The sequence below is a fragment of the Triticum dicoccoides genome, chromosome 4B (genome assembly GCF_002162155.2).
Source record: "Triticum dicoccoides isolate Atlit2015 ecotype Zavitan chromosome 4B, WEW_v2.0, whole genome shotgun sequence".
NCBI classification, from domain to species: domain Eukaryota; kingdom Viridiplantae; phylum Streptophyta; class Magnoliopsida; order Poales; family Poaceae; genus Triticum; species Triticum dicoccoides.
In genome coordinates, this window is record NC_041387.1 from 307,873,842 (window position 1) to 307,883,860 (window position 10,019).

Sequence of the window (10,019 nt, forward strand, 5' to 3'; positions counted from 1 at the left end):
GGGCTAAAATAAAGATGATCCTTGAGTCTGCAGAACCAAAGGGAAAAAGTCTTAGGTGGCAAATGTTAAAACCAAGGTTTGGCCTTGCTAGAGGAGTTTTATTCAAAGCGAACTGTTAAGGGGGTCCCATAAATCACCCAACCGCGTAAGGAACGCAAAATCAAGGAACATAACACCGGTAAGACGGAAACTAGGGCGGCAAGAGTGGAACAAAACACCAGGCAAAAGGCCGAGCCTTCCACCCTTTACCAAGTATATAGATGCATTAATTAAATAAGAGATATTGTGATATCCCAACATAATCCTGTCCATCATGGAGCAATCTTCAACTTCACCTGCAACTAACAACGCTATAAGAGGGGCTGAGCAAAGTGGTAACGTAGCCAAGCAACGGTTTGCTAGGAAGGGTGAAAAGGTTAGAGGCTGACATGGCAATATAGGAGGCATGGTAAACAAGTGATAGGCAGCGCAGCATAACGATAGAACGAAGCAACTAGCAAGCAAAGATAGAAGTGATATCGAGGGTAATGGTCATCTTGCCTGAGATCCCGCAAGGAAGAAGAACGCGTCCAAGAAGAAGACAAACGGATGTAGACGAACGGATCCTCACAATCGCAACGTAACCAGAACTATCAAGGAGAAGCGCAACCGGAAAGATGCAAACGACATGGTAAACACACAAGCATAATCATGGCATGATGCACAATCAAGTATGATGCATGTCCGGTTTAATGAGGCATGGCATGGCAAAGTGCAACAAACAATACTACAAGTTAGGTGGATCTCAATATGCAATGAGTTGCATATTGACAAAACACCACATGCAATTATTTAGTTTGATCTCGTTATAAGCTACTCAACAATATTAAATGTTGTTAAACATGGCAAGAGGTGAGGCATAAGTAAACTAACTATTTAGTCAAGTTTAAGTGAGACCGGAAATAACAAACAACAATTCCGGAAAATCCTCATATGCATATTTTGGAATTGGTACTGTTCTGCCCTATACACAATTTTAGAGTTGTTAAACATGCAAAGTGATGCCACCATGTTAATCTATGCATTTTTTCACCCCAAATACGTATAAAGTTTATTTAAAATGGAGCTATGGTTATTTAGTTATGAAATAAATCATTTTAACATGGCAATTACGCAAATTTAAACAAACAACATTTTAAACATTTTAAACATGGATGAAAGTGGCATATTGTGAAACAACATTTTAAACATTTTACATGTTTAAATCATTTTATTATGATGCATGGTTTGTTAGTTATTAAATGCATGAACTTGAGGGACTAATCCGTAAAACAACGTTCCTGTTGATAAATGATAAAATCACCACGAAAAAAACGACATGGGCCGAAACTACTGGCCAACAGCGGAAAAAAAACAGGAGGGCGCTGGAGGTGGCCTCACCATGGGCCATGGCCCGGTCGGTGGAGGAGGCAGGCCGGGCGAACAGGCGGCTTCGCAGGGCGCAATGCGGCTGGGCCTTCGTGAGATGCGGCCCAGGCACAGTCGCGACGACTGGTGGGCGAGCGGCTCAGCGAGGAAGCGCGGTCAACGCGGGGCGGGGCGCTTGTTTGGTCGAACCGAACGAAGCAGAGGTGAGGTCGGGCCTGGCAGCGCGGGACTTGGTAGGACGACGGAGCCGCGCGACGAGGTCCTCGGGCGTGCGGTTAACAGGGAGACCTGGAGTAGAGGAGCGCTGCTTCTCCTCGTAGCCACGAGCACACGCTCGATGCAGGACGGGGCTCGAAGGAGAGGAAGCAGGGCCAGTGGACTTGACCTGGCGATGGAGCACACGCGAGCGATGGGGACAGAGACTTGACGGCGGGATCAACGAGGAGGCATCGGAGATGGCCGGATCTGGGCTAGAGGCAGACGTTGGCGGCTTCCGCGAGCGGCGGCCGTTCCTGTAGCGGTGAAGTACAGAGAGATATGGAGATCGTGAGAGAGATCGAAGGGGAAGGAGAGAAAACAGTAGGGGGAGAAGGAAGGAGAGGTGCATCCTGGTGGTGGTGGTTGTCGCCGGCCGGACGGATGAGAGGCCGGAAACATGACGCGATAGCAGCGAGCTCTCCCAATCCGCTCGGGGATCGAAGCAGGAGGAGGGGGCTCGTGCGGGAGCTGTGTGTTTGGGTTGCAGAACCTCTCAGGGCCGTTCGATCTAAGATTTGGCAGTCCAGATCGAGTGGAAGTGGCTGTGGTAGTTGGCTGGATCTGAAGGGAGGAGGGAGGAGGCTGTGGGATCGAGGGAGGGGGATCCCGAGAGGATTTTGTGGAGTGGAGGCGGGATGGGACATCTCCCTAGAAGTTAGGGTTTGCCCATATTTGCACTAGGGGTCTTTATATATGGAAAAGATGGGGTTTCTGGATCATCCGATTAGAATCGAACGGTCGAGATAAATGGCTTAGGGGAGTCCAACAACTAAACGCAGATATTTTATAGATGTTTGGGGATGATCCGGACTCATCGGTCACGACAGCCCGGTTCGGGTTTGGAGCAGTTTTCGGACACGCCAAGAGGAGGGTCGGTGGTTGTGCAGAGGGAGATAAGACCAATGTGTGCGAGGTGTGGTTGGTCTTGGAATGGACAACGATAACAACGGAGAGACATGGCAACTACGAATGGATGCAAGCTTTATGAAAACATGCAGATGCAATGCACATGATGCTATGAGATGAAATGCAAGACATGAACAAGATGCAAAACAAAAGACAAAAACCCAACCCGGAGAAAATAACATATCACATAGCTGGAAATGGCAAGAGTTGGAGTTACAACTATGGAAAGTTACATCCGGGGTGTTACTACACTCCACCACTACAAGAGGATCTCGTCCCGAGATCTAGGATGGCACCGGAGAGAAACGGAAGAGGAAGAGAAAAGGTAAAACTAAGTTTCTTATTTGACGAACGAGTGAAACCATGAACCTCAAGAGGTTGAAAAGTTGAAAGTAAGAACATAACAGAGTTAAACACAATTGAGAGCACTGCGGTTGAAAATAGAAACAAGGAACACCATGTGAACCTTGGAGGTTGCAAAGCTATGAATGACGAGCACAATGAACAAGAAGGAATTGAAACCACTCTGGTTGAAACGAGATAAGAATGAATAAGAATGATATAATTTTTGGCAGCACTCCGATTGTAAATGGAAGGAATTGAACATGAACTTGAGAAGATGGGATGATACTTGATTATATCAACAACACACTGCCTCCGGAACTATTGAAAGAATGGCACAAGGGGTAAGAAGGATTTCAGACAGCACTCAGGTTGAAAAGAGAGGCAAAACTTGATAAGATGAAAGAACTTGAATGAGAACACAACACTCCGGTTAAATGGATAAGCAAGAAAATAACATGATCTTGACAAAACGAGATGATGGGTCAACGAGAGCAACCTCACAAAGCCTCCGGAAGAAAGAATAGAAGATGGATCATTGGAATAACAGAATGGAGAAGGAAATGCCAACTTCTGCCACAAATGAGCTTGGAAAGCACCCTTCCAAGAAGGTTATAACAGAGTTGTTGGAAACCAACAACGAAACGAATAATCTTGTTGTGGGCATATGGAAAACATCTCAAAATTATGAGGTGACAACCGGCCACTAACGGAAGCAATTGCTTGCTTGAGATCAATGAAGAGATGAAAAGTGCTTTCGTTAAGAGGATAGGAGAAAACTTGGATCATTGATAAGCACCACAATAGCAACATTCCTTAGGGAATGCTTTAGTGAAATATGACACAAGATAACTCCAACAAAGAGATTGATGGATTTAAAATACCTCAATCTTGACAACTTGAATCACCAAGGGAAATTGTCAAGAGTGACATAACACCACCTCAAAAGATAAGATAGAAAGAATTGCACTTCGGAATGCAAGATGAAGAATGCTTGAACGCCTCAAAACAAAACATGTGTTGAACACCATGTTTAATTTTGAGTAAAGCTTGGCCGGTCATAACTTCAAGAGAAATCTTGAAGAACAACTGGAGATTGAAAGGAATCCTTGACGAACCATCATGTAGAGCCTCCATGAGGAACTCCGGTAATAAAAGGATGATACAAAGAAAGAGAAGTTGAAAACATAAGGTGAAGCCTTGCAATGATTTAGATGGAGCTACAAAATGAGTAAACTTTGAACTCCGAACAAGAAAGATGAATAACTTGGAACCGAGAATTGATATCATGAACGAACTCGAGAAGAAGGAATTAATCACTTGGATGAAACAAGAATAAGAATTATGTTATGCGTATCCTGCACCAATTTAAATTGATGACAAGCAACGGATTTGGCATGCCACTTATTTTTCTTGAAAAGATTGACGAGAGAAATAGCGCAACTTGGGAAGGTCTTCCACGAACCACCGGTGGGGTTTGGAAATAGCGAATGAATTGATATGATAACGGAGGAAGAGAAATCTTGAACGAACCACCGAAAGAATTGACAATGGAAGTAGCAAAGGCACAATTCACCGGGAAGAATTGGAAAACGAATGAAGATACATGAGGGGATTTAGATACAAGAGAACGAAGAGGCCATGAACTAATTAGAGGATATTTGAACAATTCACCGGTAAGATTTGGAGAACGGTAGGTACACGCTGAGAATGAAGAATTATGACATGATGGCCTTTGGAGGAAAGAAATGGAAACAACTCATGAAATGCTCCGGATGGGTGAAAAGAATTCCCACAATCGAAAACAATTATGGGAGGATGGCAACAAACTTGAACTACGCATCTTTGGAAGAATGGGTAAGGATTTAAGAGGAACTCTTCTTCGATCTTCAAAATCGGAGAATGACAAGGAGAAACACCACCCAATTGTTGAGGCACTCCGGAATGATTAAAAGAGGAAAGGTTGAACCAAAGATGAAAATAATTTGAAAGCGGTCTTGGAGAAGGAATATGACTGATGAGAATTCATTCTTACGTCAAACTTGGAAAAGAATTTGAGAATAGCTCCAGAAAAATAAAAGAGTCAGGTAAGATCCCGGGAAAAGACATGTGGGTTAGGGCCCGCTCAAAAGAAAACACCATTGAACAATTTTAAATAGAGGTTTCACCAGTTGAAGTAAATGGCTTGAATGAGAGAAAAACCTTGAAGTAACTCGAACGGATTAAGAATGGCAACACAAGTCTTGTGTGATATCTTCAGCACTCCAGAATAAATGAATAGGAATAAGTGAATGATTAAGAGGTGCATCGGCATGAGAAAGCATTAGAAACGAGGAAAGGAATATGATGAATATCGAAAGCTTGAATTGGATCCACCGGAGAAGAAAAAACAATGCAGGATGATGAACTTGAAACTGTTGAGCATCTTCATGGGAAATCACCGGATAAGAACATTGAAAGAAAAGAATGAAGAGACTTCCCACAAATAAAAGGATACATGATTAAGAAATCGGAGTCCTTGAATAAAAAGGGTGGGAGGGCGGGAAAACAAAGGCAACTTGGGGATGGATGAAACAAACACCGGTGAGAAAACTTAGAGTTGATCTAGCGGATGTTGAAAATGATCGGATCCACTTGAAGAGAAGCACACCAGTTGGAAAAGAGTTGACATGACAACCTCAGTGATCAAGAAGGATTAGTACTCCCATAGAAATATGAGAACACCATTTAGAAAAGGTATGGAATCAACACTTGACATTGAAGCAACTCGAATACCACAAATAAAACAAACAAAGGATTTGGCTTGCAGAATAAGCCGGAACAAACATATGATAGAGATTTCGTCCGAAGTTTTCATGATGGGGCCCACACGGGCTCGATCGTACAGCACCATCTTGTACAAGGTAGTGCACATGACATACGAAGCATCCCCGAAGCAGCATAGCCAAGGGTTCTTTAAGACACAACAAGACCACTGTAAAAACGACCGTGGATAGGCGGACCACTAGACGTCGAACCCCAATCGCATATCATGCATCTGTCGGAAAAAAACTAGAGCTACTTGAATTCCCACCTATAAAACTCCCGAAACTTTCTGGTTATCCAATCTGGTGTTGGGGATACAGGGGAAGCAATATATCCCACCCAAAACTAACAATCCCTACATCCAAGTTGTATCCATCGGTCAACACATAACCAAGAAACCTTCGGAAATCATGTACCTCAACCTTCGAAAAGCATCCGTTATACAAGCTATGGCAATACTCCCGAACTCCCTAGTACTGGGTGGCGTCGAGGTTATCTCACCAACAGCTGCATAAAAGAGATTTTCGATGTCGGCAAAACTCAGGTATTCCAGAACTGCAACGACAAAATTATGATGACAACACCTCGGAGCTCAACTCCCTGGGACACTGCCACAACCCCTAAATGTCAGGAGGCACCAAGAACAATGTTCTCATCATAAGAGTATCGAAACGATCCCAAGATACCCGCGTGGTCCTAAAAAAAATTTAGTGAAATTTGAGGAGAGGAAAGACAAAACATCTACGTCAGGAGGCCTCACTAGAGAAACGAAGGGACTGAGGAGTAAAAAGAATCCTACTCTCCGATATATATAATCCTAAGACTCAAAACATTTTTGTTCTAGACTCAACAACGCCAGCGATTCGATCAAGCAGGGGGGCTCCTAAGTCGGGGATGGCTCTGATTACCAACTTGTAACACCCACGATGCGGCTATATCTCCCACGTGTCGAAGCACGACTTAGAGGCATAACCGCATTGTGGGTTTGTCGCAAGAAGGGTCATCTTCACACAATCCCATGTAATGAACAAGAATGGGATAAAGAGAGTTGGCTTACAATCGCCATTTCACACAATACATAAATAGATTCATACATCATCCAAAATACACTCATAGACCGACTACGGTCAAATCCAAATGAAAAGAAGATAACCCCAAATGCTAGATCCCCGATCGTCCCAACTGGGATCCACTACTGATCATCAGGAAACGAAACATAGTAACGACCAAGGTCCCCGTCGAACTCCCACTTGAGCTTGATTGCACCACTTGCACTGGTATCCTCGGCACCTGCATCTGTTTTGGTAGAATCTGTGAGTCACGGGGACTCAGTAATCTCAAACCCGCGAGATCAAGACTATTTAAGCTCATGGGTAGGAAATGGGTAAGGTGGTGGAGCTGCAGCAAGCACTAAGCATATATGGTGGCTAACATACGCAAGTGAGAGCGAGAAGAGAAGCAACGCATCGGTCGAGAAGCTAGCAGTGATCAATAAGTGATCCTGAAACTACTTACGTTCATACATAACCCAAACCGTGTTCACTTCCCGGACTCCGCCGAGAAGAGACCATCACGGCTATACACGCGGTTGATGCAATTTAATGAAGTCAAGTGTCAAGTTCTCTACAACCGGACATTAACAAATTCCCGTCTGCCACATAACCGCGGGCACGGCTTTCTAAAGATAATACCCTACAGGGGTGTCCCAACTTAGCTCATCACAAGCTCTCACGGTCAACGGAGGATATACCTTCTCCCAGGAAGACCCGATCAGTCTCGGAATCCCGGTTTACAAGACATTTCGACAATGGTAAAACAAGACCAGCAAAGCTGCCCGATCTGCCGACAAATCCCGATAGGAGCTGCACATATCTCGTTCTCAGGGCACACCGAATAAGTCAAGATATGAGTAAAACCAGTCCTCAAGTTTCCCCGAGGTGGCCCCGCAGGCTGCTCGGTTCGGACCAACAATCGAAGGAGCACTGGCCGGGGGGGGGGCTAAAATAAAGATGACCCTCGGGCTCGCGAAAACCCAAGGGAAAAGGTATATGTGGCAAATGGTAAAACCAAGGTTGGGCCTTGCTGGAGGACTTTTATTCAAGGCGAACTGTCAAGGGGGTCCCATAAATCACCCACCCGCGTAAGGAACGCAAAATCAAGGAACATAACACTGGTATGACGGAAACTAGGGCGGCAAGAGTGGAACAAGACACCAGGCATAAGGCCGAGCCTTCCAACCCTTACCAAGTATTTAGGTGCATTAATTAAACAAGAGATATTGCGATGTCCCAAAATATCCATGTTCCAACAAGGAACAAACATCATCTTCACCTGCAACTAGCAACGCTATAAGAGGGGCTCAGCAAAAGCGGTGACATAGCCAAACAACGGTTTGCTAGGAAAGGATGGTTAGAGGCTTGACATGGCAATATGGGAGGCATGATAAACAAATGGTAGGTAGAGCAACCATAGCGATAGGGCGAGCAACTAGCGAAGCAAAGATAGAAGTGATATCGAGGGTATGGTCATCTTGCCTGCAAGGTTCTTAGAGTTGTCGAAAGCTTGATCCTCGTTAGCGTACTCAACAGGTTCCTCGTGCATGTACTCGTCTCTCGTATCTACCCAAAGCAAGAACACAAGCAATGGAACCACAATAAATCACGGTGCAATGCACAAGCAACATGATGCAATACATGGCATGATATGCGAGATGTGATATGCAATGCATATGCGTGCTCCGGAAGGAAAATGATGAACAAGGTATCAACTTGGTAAACCAAGTATGCCGCTGGAAAGATGAGATGATTTCGGTTGAAATCGATATAAAGATCACCGAAATCGGATGCACGGTTTGCAAATGGCAAGCAAAACAAGGATGGCACAATTCTGCGATTAACAGCACGATGCTACATAGAATACGTCTAGAGACTATGCTACAACATCCCAACATATCAACAAAGCACATGGCAGTGAAGTACAAGAGATGCTTGACAAAAGATGAACACTGATCTACGGCTAATTCACAAATTAACAGGTTCAAACAAGCATGACAAAAGTGCAATAGATATCAGCTTCATAGACTTTGTGCGAATACTGAACATGGCAGAAACAGCATCAGGAAGCAATGTTTAGGGCAAGCAAACATCATGCTACAGGAACATATCATAGAAACTAAAGGCGTGGAATGATACTACTAAATGCATAGAACAAAAATCCCTTACTGACCATGAGCCAAAAAGGATCAGAAGATATGATCGCGCCCATGTAAACATAGCAAGTTTCGTTAACAGATTCAGCAAACAGAGCATGACATTCACAGAATTATGAAGGCATCTTTGCGAGCTCGATTCACTCACCACAAGTCATTGCATGACAACATAAGCATAGAAACAGCAAGAAGACATGTTTATTAAACTAACCAAGGTAAGAACAAGTTCATAGTATGCAAGGATCAACTAGAACAACCTTGGCAAAATTGAATAACATGTAAACAATCTTACAGGAAACATTTTCTAGCAAAAGTACGAGCAAGAAAATGACATGCTAGTATACACCATAATTGCAAATAGGGGCAGGGATGGATAGAGAATAACCATATGTTCAAAACATCCTTACTGAAGTATCTCAAAATATGCATGTATCTCTCTGTAGCATCAAGTTTACATGACATCAAAATAACAGCAGAACAGGGACTGAAATCAGCAACATCACGAAGCCTAGTTTGCATGCTTGTACTAGTTACCACATTGATCAAAAAAATACATGGTAGGCACCTCTGTAAAGATGGATTGGCATAGCACAAAATACATGTAGATCTCATGCCCATAAGATGCACACATGAAATGCAACAAAAATGACAAAACATCAAGTTCTGTTAACAGACAGCAGTAAACATCTACAATTTTTGCAACGATGATTTGGGCATCAACATGAGCTCAAACAGACATTGCACAATGGAATAAAATGAAGAGCATCTCATGATGAACATTTTGATATATTATATGCATGAAGCGGAGCTAAGGTCATGGAGTTATGATGCGATGAACAGAGCCACATTTTATGACAGGAAAAAAATACTTGGTGGGATTTTCACCTCCGAATCCCAGATCTAGGGTTCCGGGCGCGCGAACCGAGGATCGCCGGAGACGGGGCGGCTCGACGGCCGGAGAGGAAGGGGAGGCGCCGGTGGGACGGGGACGGGCGGATCCGGGCGGCGCCGGCCCGGATCTGATCGGAGCTGGAGCCGGCGGCCGGCGGCGACCAGGGTGGCGGCGGGCGGCCGAGGCGGAGGTGCGGGACGG